We start from the raw sequence: 12,629 nt of genomic DNA, 5'->3' as shown, positions 1-12,629 counted from the left end.
TTTTTTTAGACCCTCTTTTGCAAGGCCACCAGAGACAACAAGTCTGACACATACTCAACGGCTGGAGAGGATGATACAGGAGTATCTCCAAATGAACATCGATGCCATGACTGTGCAACTGGAGCCTTGCTCCTTTTGGGCTTCAAACATAGAAAAATGGCCAGAGCTCTCCAGTTACGCCTTGGAGATTTTGTCGTGTCCAGCTGCCAGCGTTGTCTCTGAACGTGTATTCAGTGCTGCTGGGTGTGTGCTGACAGATAAGCGCACGCGTCTGTCCAGTGACAATGTGGACAGACTGACGTTCATCAAAATGAACAAGTCATGGATCCAGAAGGAATTTACTACCCCTGTGTCATCCTGGGGAGAGTAAATGCTTGTGGATTTGGAATGTGCTTGATGCAAATCAAAACATCCTGTTTGCAACTAGGGCCCAAGTGCTGCCACTGATGGGGTGGGTGTCTGTGTGGCCCAATTTTTGGAAAAAAGGGAGACTCCGCTTGGAGTAACCCTTGCTTACATTGTTTTTAAAAGAAGCCAAGATGAACAAGTCATGGGTCAGCAAAGACTTTGCTACCTACCCCGGTGTCATCCTGGGGACGGTTAATTATGGGGTATTTTTGAATGTGATTGATGCAAATGTAGCTGTGAAGTGTACAACTAGGGCCCAAGTGCTGCCACTGATGGGGTGGGTGTCTGTGTGGCCCAATTTTTGGAAAAAAAGGGAGACTCCGCTTGGAGTAACCCTTGCTTGATGTGTTTTTAAAAGAAGCCAAGATGAACAGAGCTGGGATCAGCAAAGACTTTGCTACCTACCCCGGTGTCATCCTGGGGACGGATAAGAATGGCGTATTTTTGAATGTGCTTGATGCAAATCAAAACATCCTGTTTGCAACTAGGGCCCAAGTGCTGCCACTGATGGGGTGGGTGTCTGTGTGGCCCAATTTTTGGAAAAAAAGGGAGACTCCGCTTGGAGTAACCCTTGCTTGATGTGTTTTTAAAAGAAGCCAAGATGAACAGAGCTGGGATCAGCAAAGACTTTGCTACCTACCCCGGTGTCATCCTGGGGACGGATAATAATGGCGTATTTTTGAATGTGCTTGATGCAAATCAAAACATCCTGTTTGCAACTAGGGCCCAAGTGCTGCCACTGATGGGGTGGGTGTCTGTGTGGCCCAATTTTTGGAAAAAAGGGAGACTCCGCTTGGAGTAACCCTTGCTTGATGTGTTTTTAAAAGAAGCCAAGATGAACAGAGCTGGGATCAGGAAATACTTTGCTACCTACCCCGGTGTCATCCTGGGGACGGATAAGAATGGCGTATTTTTGAATGTGCTTGATGCAAATCAAAACATCCTGTTTGCAACTAGGGCCCAAGTGCTGCCACTGATGGGGTGGGTGTCTGTGTGGCCCAATTTTTGGAAAAAAAGGGAGACTCCGCTTGGAGTAACCCTTGCTTGATGTGTTTTTAAAAGAAGCCAAGATGAACAGAGCTGGGATCAGCAAAGACTTTGCTACCTACCCCGGTGTCATCCTGGGGACGGATAAGAATGGCGTATTTTTGAATGTGCTTGATGCAAATCAAAACATCCTGTTTGCAACTAGGGCCCAAGTGCTGCCACTGATGGGGTGGGTGTCTGTGTGGCCCAATTTTTGGAAAAAAAGGGAGACTCCGCTTGGAGTAACCCTTGCTTGATGTGTTTTTAAAAGAAGCCAAGATGAACAGAGCTGGGATCAGCAAAGACTTTGCTACCTACCCCGGTGTCATCCTGGGGACGGATAAGAATGGCGTATTTTTGAATGTGCTTGATGCAAATCAAAACATCCTGTTTGCAACTAGGGCCCAAGTGCTGCCAATGATGGGGTGGGTGTCTGTGTGGCCCAATTTTTGGAAAAAAGGGAGACTCCGCTTGGAGTAACCCTTGCTTGATGTGTTTTTAAAAGAAGCCAAGATGAACAGAGCTGGGATCAGGAAATACTTTGCTACCTACCCCGGTGTCATCCTGGGGACGGATAAGAATGGCGTATTTTTGAATGTGCTTGATGCAAATCAAAACATCCTGTTTGCAACTAGGGCCCAAGTGCTGCCACTGATGGGGTGGGTGTCTGTGTGGCCCAATTTTTGGAAAAAAGGGAGACTCCGCTTGGAGTAACCCTTGCTTGATGTGTTTTTAAAAGAAGCCAAGATGAACAGAGCTGGGATCAGGAAATACTTTGCTACCTACCCCGGTGTCATCCTGGGGACGGATAAGAATGGCGTATTTTTGAATGTGCTTGATGCAAATCAAAACATCCTGTTTGCAACTAGGGCCCAAGTGCTGCCACTGATGGGGTGGGTGTCTGTGTGGCCCAATTTTTGGAAAAAAAGGGAGACTCCGCTTGGAGTAACCCTTGCTTGATGTGTTTTTAAAAGAAGCCAAGATGAACAGAGCTGGGATCAGGAAAGACTTTGCTACCTACCCCGGTGTCATCCTGGGGACGGATAAGAATGGCGTATTTTTGAATGTGCTTGATGCAAATCAAAACATCCTGTTTGCAACTAGGGCCCAAGTGCTGCCACTGATGGGGTGGGTGTCTGTGTGGCCCAATTTTTGGAAAAAAGGGAGACTCCGCTTGGAGTAACCCTTGCTTGATGTGTTTTTAAAAGAAGCCAAGATGAACAGAGCTGGGATCAGGAAATACTTTGCTACCTACCCCGGTGTCATCCTGGGGACGGATAAGAATGGCGTATTTTTGAATGTGCTTGATGCAAATCAAAACATCCTGTTTGCAACTAGGGCCCAAGTGCTGCCACTGATGGGGTGGGTGTCTGTGTGGCCCAATTTTTGGAAAAAAAAGGGAGACTCCGCTTGGAGTAACCCTTGCTTGATGTGTTTTTAAAAGAAGCCAAGATGAACAGAGCTGGGATCAGGAAAGACTTTGCTACCTACCCCGGTGTCATCCTGGGGACGGATAAGAATGGCGTATTTTTGAATGTGCTTGATGCAAATCAAAACATCCTGTTTGCAACTAGGGCCCAAGTGCTGCCACTGATGGGGTGGGTGTCTGTGTGGCCCAATTTTTGGAAAAAAAGGGAGACTCCGCTTGGAGTAACCCTTGCTTGATGTGTTTTTAAAAGAAGCCAAGATGAACAGAGCTGGGATCAGCAAAGACTTTGCTACCTACCCCGGTGTCATCCTGGGGACGGATAAGAATGGCGTATTTTTGAATGTGCTTGATGCAAATCAAAACATCCTGTTTGCAACTAGGGCCCAAGTGCTGCCACTGATGGGGTGGGTGTCTGTGTGGCCCAATTTTTGGAAAAAAAGGGAGACTCCGCTTGGAGTAACCCTTGCTTGATGTGTTTTTAAAAGAATCCAAGATGAACAGAGCTGGGATCAGCAAAGACTTTGCTACCTACCCCGGTGTCATCCTGGGGACGGATAAGAATGGCGTATTTTTGAATGTGCTTGATGCAAATCAAAACATCCTGTTTGCAACTAGGGCCCAAGTGCTGCCACTGATGGGGTGGGTGTCTGTGTGGCCCAATTTTTGGAAAAAAAGGGAGACTCCGCTTGGAGTAACCCTTGCTTGATGTGTTTTTAAAAGAAGCCAAGATGAACAGAGCTGGGATCAGGAAAGACTTTGCTACCTACCCCGGTGTCATCCTGGGGACGGATAAGAATGGCGTATTTTTGAATGTGCTTGATGCAAATGTAGCTGTGAAGTGTACAACTGGGGCACAACTGCTGCCACTGAAGGGGTGGGTGTGTGTGTGGCCCAATTTTTGGAAAAAATGGAGACTCCGCTTGGAGTCACCTTGCGGTGTTTTACATGATTTTAGAAGGGCGTGCCATGCCTATATCTGTGTGTCCTCCTCTTTTTCCTTGTCCAGCTGTTTTGTTTTCGCATGCGTATATGTCCTTGTCACTTTCCAATGTGTTTGAGTTGTTTGTCACCTTTAGGACACCTTTGAGGGTGTTTTCTAGGTGTTTTTCTGTGTTTGTGATTGCCTGCCATTGTTTCCTATGCAGTTCGAGTTCGGTTCGTCGAACGTTCGACGAACCGAACTCGAACGGGAGGTCCGTTCGGCGAACCAACCTCGAGCCGAACCGCGACCGGTTCGCTCATCTCTACCCAGTACCTTCTGCGTGTTAAGCAGACGTGATGACCTTCTACGTGTTAAGCAGACATGATGACCACTACACTATGAATCCTGATGAAAAGTTACTGTATATTGGCTAGCAGAGCAGAATTGTGACTGACAGGGCCTTTTTATTGCTGAAGGAAAGTATTTTTGGTAATGAAACATTTCCAATTTTTATTACATATTTTACGAGTTTTATTCCTACAAAGGGATATTGCTTAAATTGAAGTTTACATTGAATGTGTTACTTTTTTCTACATAGTTTAGTCGTTTGCTTTTGTATTTATGGGAACTATATATTTTAAAACAAACAGGTTTTTTATAATATGGGATTATGTTTTCTGCTAAAATGTTCAATAAAAAAGAAACCCAAAATCGTAGTTCTCCTTGTGATAGAAGCCAAAATGTATTGTCATTTGGCAACGAAACCAAGAATTTCATACTTTACAGGTTGATAGGAAATTACTTCAACACCGAAAACAGATTGGTTTAACTGGGTATTGAATCCAGAATGTTCTGCATATGAAGCAGACTTGATGACCACCACACTTTAAAACCTGTGAAATCCTGCAAAGTAATGGCAATTAGAGACGAGTTTTGACTGCCAGGAAAAAAAAAAAATTCGTAGTTCTGTTGGTTATGGAAGCTAAAACATCCCGTCATTCGGCAACAAAGCCAAGAACTTCATGTATTGTAGTTGGATAGGGTATTATTTCAACACCAAGAACAGACTGGTTTTACTGGGGATTAAACCCAGGACTTTCTGCGTGTTAAGCAGACGTGATGACCACTACACTATGAATCCTAATGAAAAGTTACTGTGTATTGGCTAGCAGAGCAGAATTGTGACTGACGGGGCCTTTTTATTGCTGAAGGAAAGTATTTTTGGTAATGAAACATTTACAATTTTTATTACATATTTTACCAGTTTTATTCCTACAAAGGGATATTGCTTAAATTGAAGTTTACATTGAATGTGTTACTTTTTTCTACACAGTTTAGTCGTTTGCTTTTTAAAACAAACAGGATTTTTATAATATGGGATTATGTTTTCTGCTAAAATGGTCAATAAAAAAGAAAGCCAAAATCGTAGTTCTTTGTGATGGAAGCCAAAATGTATTGTCATTTGGCAATGAAAGCAAGGATTTTAGATATTACAGGTTGATAGCAAATTACTTCAACAGCGAAAACGGCTTGTCTTTACTGGGGATTGAACCCAGGACATTATGCGTGTGAAGCAGACGTGATGACTACTACACTTTGAAACCTGTGAAATCCTGCAAAGTAATGGCAATTAGAGACGAGTTTTGTCCACCAGGGAAAAAAAAATAATTCGTAGTTCTATTTGTGATGGAAGCCAAAACATCCCGTCATTCGGCAACAATGCCAAGAACTTCATATATTGTAGTTGCATAGGGTATTATTTCAACACCAAGAAGAGATTGGTTTCACTGGGGATTGAACCCAGGACCATCTGCATGTTAAGCAGACGTGATGACCACTACACTTTGAAACCTGTGAAATCCTGCAAAGCAATGGCAATTGGAGACGATTTTGACCGCCAGAGAAAAAAAAAAAAATTCAAAGTTCTGTTGGTGATGGAAGACTAAACATCCTGTTATTCGGCAACAAAGCCAAGAAATTCATATATTGTAGTTGGATAGGGTATTATTTCAACACCAAGAAGAGATTGGTTTCACTGGGGATTGAACCCAGGACTAGAGTTGAGCGCGGTTCGTGGTTCGTGGTTCTCCAGTTCTAGGCTCGAGTGATTTTGGGGCATGTTCTAGATCGAACTAGAACTCGAGCTTTTTGCAAAAGCTCGATAGTTCTAGAAACGTTCGAGAACGGTTCTAGCAGCAAAAAACAAGCTAAATCATAGCTTGGTTTCTGCTGTAATAGTGTAAGTCACTCTGTGAATCACACTATTATCACATTTCAGTGTATGTGAACAGCGCCTTCAGATGACTGCTGTTTGTATAATGGCGATCGCCATTTTTTTTTTTTTTTCTTGTCTTCCTTCCCTAAGCGCGCGCGTCTTGTGGGGCGGGCCAGCATGTCAGCCAATCCCAGACACACACACAGCTAAGTGGACTTTGAGCCAGAGAAGCAACGGCATGTGTGATAGGATGTCCATGTCACATGTCCCTGCATTATAATACCGGACATTTTCTTCCAGGACGTCATTATCTGCCTTCTGCGTCTTTGGTGTCAGACATCACTGTCGCAGCTCCGTCCTCCTGAGTCCTATAGCCGATACAGCTGTATGCGCTGCATACACAGCGTTAGACAGCTTAGGGAGAGCACTTTATAGCAGTCCTTTTAAGGGCTCAAACCGGCAGGGTCAGAGAGCCATGGGTGACAGGTCCTGCAAACAGCAACAGCGTCTGTGTAGCCAAGGTCAGGGATTTCCTCCCTGCATTTCACCATTAGGAGGGAATAGAAAGGCAGGCTTCCATTCCTCTACCCAGAGCACCACAATCCTGCCACTGTACCCTCTTGTCCTCTGCACACTCCAACTCATTATAACTAAGCCATTATACTAGCAAACACTCAGTGTACCTAGTGGCATCCTATCTGTGGCTATTGGACTTTGCTATAGTCCCACTAGTGCAAAGACATTTGCAGAGCACGTCTGCCTGCATTGCACACTCCAACTTTTTTAAACTAAGCCATTTTACTAGCAAACACTCAGTGTACCTAGTGGCATCCTAAACGTGGCTATTGGACTTTGCTATAGTCCCACTAGTGCAAAGATATTTGCAGAGCACGTCTGCCTGCATTGCACACTCCAACTTTTTTAAACTAAGCCATTTTACTAGCAAACACTCAGTGTACCTAGTGGCATCCTATCTGTGGCTAGTGGACTTTGCTATAGTCCCACTAGTGCAAAGACATTTGCAGAGCACGTCTGTCTGCATTGCACACTCCAACTTTTTTAAACTAAGCAATTTTACTAGCAAACACTCAGTGTACCTAGTGGCATCCTAAACGTGGCTATTGGACTTTGCTATAGTCCCACTAGTGCAAAGACATTTGCAGAGCATGTCTGCCTGCATTGCACACTCCAAATTTTTTAAACTAAGCCATTTTACTAGCAAACACTCAGTGTACCTAGTGGCATCCTAAACGTGGCTATTGGACTTTGCTATAGTCCCACTAGTGCAAAGACATTTGCAGAGCACGTCTGCCTGCATTGCACACTCCAACTTTTTTAAACTAAGCCATTTGACTAGCAAACACTCAGTGTACCTAGTGGCATCCTAAACGTGGCTATTGGACTTTGCTATAGTCCCACTAGTGCAAAGACATTTGCAGAGCACGTCTGCCTGCATTGCACACTCCAACTTTTTTAAACTAAGCCATTTGACTAGCAAACACTCAGTGTACCTAGTGGCATCCAAAACGTGGCTATTGGACTTTGCTATAGTCCCACTAGTGCAAAGACATTTGCAGAGCACGTCTGCCTGCATTGCACACTCAAACTTTTTTAAACTCAGCCTTTATACTAGCAAACACTCAGTGTACCTAGTGGCATCCTAAACGTGGCTATTGTACTTTTGTCTATTCACACTATTGTAAACATATTTGCAGCATGTCTGCCTGCATTGCACACTCAAACTTTTTTAAACTCGGCCATTATACTAGCAAACACTCAGTGTACCTAGTTGTATCCTAAACGTGGCTATTGTACTTTTGTCTATTCACAGTATTGGAACATTATTTGCAGCACGTCTGCCTGCATTGCACACTCAAACTTTTTTAAACTCAGCCATTATACTAGCAAACACTCAGTGTACCTAGTGGCATCCTAAACGTGGCTATTGTACTTTTGTCTATTCACACTATTGTAAACATATTTGCAGCATGTCTGCCTGCATTGCACACTCAAACTTTTTTAAACTCAGCCATTATACTAGCAAACACTCAGTGTACCTAGTTGTATCCTAAACGTGGCTATTGTACTTTTGTCTATTCACAGTATTGGAACGTTATTTGCAGCACGTCTGCCTGCATTGCACACTCAAACTTTTTTAAACTCAGCCATTATACTAGCAAACACTCAGTGTACCTAGTGGCATCCTAAACGTGGCTATTGTACTTTTGTCTATTCACACTATTGTAAACATATTTGCAGCATGTCTGCCTGCATTGCACACTCAAACTTTTTTAAACTCAGCCATTATACTAGCAAACACTCAGTGTACCTAGTTGTATCCTAAACGTGGCTATTGTACTTTTGTCTATTCACAGTATTGGAACGTTATTTGCAGCACGTCTGCCTGCATTGCACACTCAAACTTTTTTAAACTCAGCCATTATACTAGCAAACACTCAGTGTACCTAGTGGCATCCTAAACGTGGCTATTGTACTTTTGTCTATTCACACTATTGTAAACATATTTGCAGCATGTCTGCCTGCATTGCACACTCAAACTTTTTTAATTTCAGCCATTATACTAGCAAACACTCAGTGTACCTAGTTGTATCCTAAACGTGGCTATTGTACTTTTGTCTATTCACAGTATTGGAACGTTATTTGCAGCACGTCTGCCTGCATTGCACACTCAAACTTTTTTAAACTCAGCCATTATACTAGCAAACACTCAGTGTACCTAGTGGCATCCTAAACGTGGCTATTGTACTTTTGTCTATTCACACTATTGTAAACATATTTGCAGCATGTCTGCCTGCATTGCACACTCAAACTTTTTTAAACTCAGCCATTATACTAGCAAACACTCAGTGTACCTAGTTGTATCTGTCACGGCCGGGCGGTCGGGCCGACCCAGGAGGTGGATCCACTGGACCGAACTCTTAAGATGGTGGTAGGGAGTCCGGCAGCTGAAGCACTGATGGGCAGCAGAACAGTCCGTGCAAGTGAAGGCAGCGGAGGAGTCCCTGGGACCACGGTGTCACAGATGGTAGTCCTGGTGACGTAGCTCAGGTTCGGAAGCCGAGATGATATCAGGCGGGGTCCGGAACCTCAGGAGCGAGATGACGGGTCACCGCAGGGATCCGAGATGGTACGGACTGTCAGATGGCAGACGGACAGTGTGCGGGGTTCAGGATACGGCAGACGGGATGGCGAGGCAGGTACGGCTCTACAAAGAGAGATAGGTGAGTACAGGCACATAAACACCAGGAGACCTGACTCCTAGCTCAGGGAACACGAAGATCAGGCCCCGCCCCCTTGGACACTAACCCCCTTTATACCCAGTACCTGTTCAACCTCATTTCCTGTTCATGGACGCTGGCCCTTTAAGAAAGGGTCAGTGACCGCGCGCGCGCCCTAACGCGCATGCGCGCCGCCAGGGTGCCAGAAGCCAGGGAAGGAGGCTGAGGGGAGGACGCAGGGGAGCCGGCCAGGTCCTGGGAAGCCGTCGGGCGCCGGGATCGGGGACCAGGGGGCCTGGGACGGACGGAATCCGGGGGCTGAGGAGCGGGCAGCGTGGCAGGTGAGCCGGGGAGCGGGGGTGAGGACCCGGGGAGCGTGACAGTATCCTAAACGTGGCTATTGTACTTTTGTCTATTCACAGTATTGGAACGATATTTGCAGCACGTCTGCCTGCATTGCACACTCTAACTTTTTTAAACTCAGCCATTATACTAGCAAACACTCACTGTACCTAGTTGTATCCTAAACGTGGCTATTGTACTTTTGTCAATTCACAGTATTGGAACGATATTTGCAGCACGTCTGCCTGCATTGCACACTCTAAGTTTTTTAAACTCAGCCATTATACTAGCAAACACTCACTGTACCTAGTTGTATCCTAAACGTGGCTATTGTACTTTTGTCAATTCACAGTATTGGAACGTTATTTGCAGCACGTCTGCCTGCATTGCACACTCAAACTTTTTTAAACTCAGCCATTATACTAGCAAACACTCACTGTACCTAGTTGTATCCTAAACGTGGCTATTGTACTTTTGTCTATTCACACTACTGCAAATCTATGTGCAGCACCTCTGCATGACAACCTCCTGCTCTGTTTTTAATAAGCTATAATGATAGCACAAAATACTGCCATTTAGTGGCATCATAGAACTGGCTGTTGTATTCCATTAGTGCCCCACTGGTGACAAGCTATTTCTAGCACCTCTACATCACACCCTCATGCACATTTTGATACGCTAATGTTATAGCAAACTCATGGAATTCATTGCTGCATTTCATAATTCGGAGGGATAGAAAGTCAGGCTTCCTTTAGCTTTTCCTTCTGTTCATAGACAGCATCTCCAAGACAAATTTCCCCTCCACGTCTAAGTGTGGAGAGTCAGCTAGTGCGCATGCGTGTGCCGATGTACCCCAGCTGCAGCATAATTACAGTGTTTCGCGTAGTGAGTATGCTCAGCCTGACTGTGTTATTCCTGACGCTAAGTCTTCTTTTCGGGATACAGCGCATGCTCCCACACTAAGTGTGAAAAGCCTCTTTGCACAGGTGCTTGCATTCCGTGCCGGGTCTAAGTCCTGTTTTGTGCCTAGACACCATGCTAAAGCTGATAGTCTTTTTTCAGAGACTGTATTTCATGCTACTGAGCATGCTCAGGCACTTCCTGCATCAGAGACTAGGTCCGGTAATGAACTCTTTGGCCCTGGCCCTGATGTGGGGGTCCCATATAGACCACAGGGCATCAGGTGTCCTCCCAAATGGCTTGCAGAGGCCCACACCTATGACTTGTCACCGCATTATTGATGGTCAGACGATGACTGGTGAGGTGTTTGGGTCATGGCAGCCATGAGGTCATAATTGAAGTTGCGTTTCCAAATAGGACGCTAGTTATGCCACTGATGACGTGTCACTCTACTTTTGTCTCCAGGAGGTGCATTGTGGTTCACCCTGGTTTGGGGCGGACCCAGGTTATAAAAGGGGCTGGAGCCAACAAGGAGGTGCGTAGTCTTCTATTATGCTCCGAAAGAGCACACCTCCATGTGTTGAACTTATTGCGGCTTTAGGCCAGAGGTAGGCAGGGATAGGGTGGTGGATGCAGGCCACCACCACAGTTGGTAACGCAGAACGGTTAAGACCAGCTCCTGTCCTAACAGTCCTGCTTGTGCAGCCCAGTGGCATTAACAGGCCTGCTGCTGCTGATGCGCCTGCTGTCCACAGGTGTGGCCCCTACGCACACGGTCAGCGTACTCAATGGCCCCTGTGTTGTTAACAGGGAGTTCCTGGGCTGGGTGGGCATGTGGACCCTGTGACGCTAACAGGGCTCACAGTCTCCAGATCCGAATGGCGTCTAACTCGGTTCAGGCTACTATTAGTTTCATAGCCACACAGCTCTGTATCCTCCACCAAACCTTCAAGTTACCAACCTCTCCTTTTCCAACTGGGAGCACGGTGGACACTGACTGCTGATGGGGATATATACCTTTCTCTTTCTTTTCTTATTAATTTTCGTTATATAGCGGTCACAGATTATATACCACTTTATCCAAATCTGCCAGTCCCACTGTAACAGATGTTGTTTCTTCAGCAAATGTTACAGTTGCTTAACCACCAAATCCACGGACCAAAACTTTTTTCCCCTTTCCAACACACCTGTTCCCCTTTCCAACAGCATCTGTCCTTTTTCAACTCATTTTGGGATATGACCAAAAGTGCAACTGTGCAGGGACACCGTACTCAACGCCATCTCAGCACAGCAGCCATCCCTCGGTCCCTCCCATGTGGACAAGTAAAAGACCATTTCCTCCTATCCATGACAAAGCGTTGAGATTCACTCTGTGCAGCACTGGTGTTTAGTGGAAAAGTAGATCTAAGATTGCGTACCACATTCTGCAGATACTCCTGTATACGTGCGTCTATTTCTATGGCAGGAATTAGTTCGCCAAATTTTGTCTTGTACCGGGGATCTAACAGTGTGGCAACCCAGTATTCAGGATTACTTCAAATTCATACAATCCGAGGGTTATGTAGGTAGTGCAGCAAGAAGGCGCTCATGTGTCTTGTGCATCCAGGAGGACCAAGTCCTTGGTGTGTTGGTGGCAGAGAGGTGAGAATCGTGCCTCCTTCCTCTGCCCTCTCCCCACAACCTCGCACAACCGAAATGTGAGCAAGCTCTCACTCATCTGCTGAGTCTTCCATGCCCATCGCCAGTTCGTCCTCCATTTCTTCATGGGCTCCTGCACTTTCATCAACACTTTTTGCTGATACTATGCGCCCTTGTTAATCCCTCTCCCTCACCATGACTGCCGCATAGGTGCCGCTGACCATCTGGACCTCGTAGATCTTGTTATCCCTTCCGCATATGACTCCTCCTGTACTTCCTCCCCTTCCTCTTGTCCCAACACCTGACTCCGAATAATAATTACAGTGTGCTCCATCATGTAGATGACCAGAATTGTCACGCTGAGAATGACATTGCCAGGGCTAAACATCTTCGTTGACATTTGTGAACTGTGTAGCAGGGTGCATAGGTCCTTGATCTGACACCACTCCAGCAGCGTGATCTGCACCACCTCTTGATCAAGTTATCCCAGGCTATATGTCATACCGTATT

Source organism: Anomaloglossus baeobatrachus, chromosome 2, assembly GCF_048569485.1.
Source record: "Anomaloglossus baeobatrachus isolate aAnoBae1 chromosome 2, aAnoBae1.hap1, whole genome shotgun sequence".
NCBI lineage: Eukaryota > Metazoa > Chordata > Amphibia > Anura > Aromobatidae > Anomaloglossus > Anomaloglossus baeobatrachus.
Note: the sequence above shows the minus strand (reverse complement) of the source record.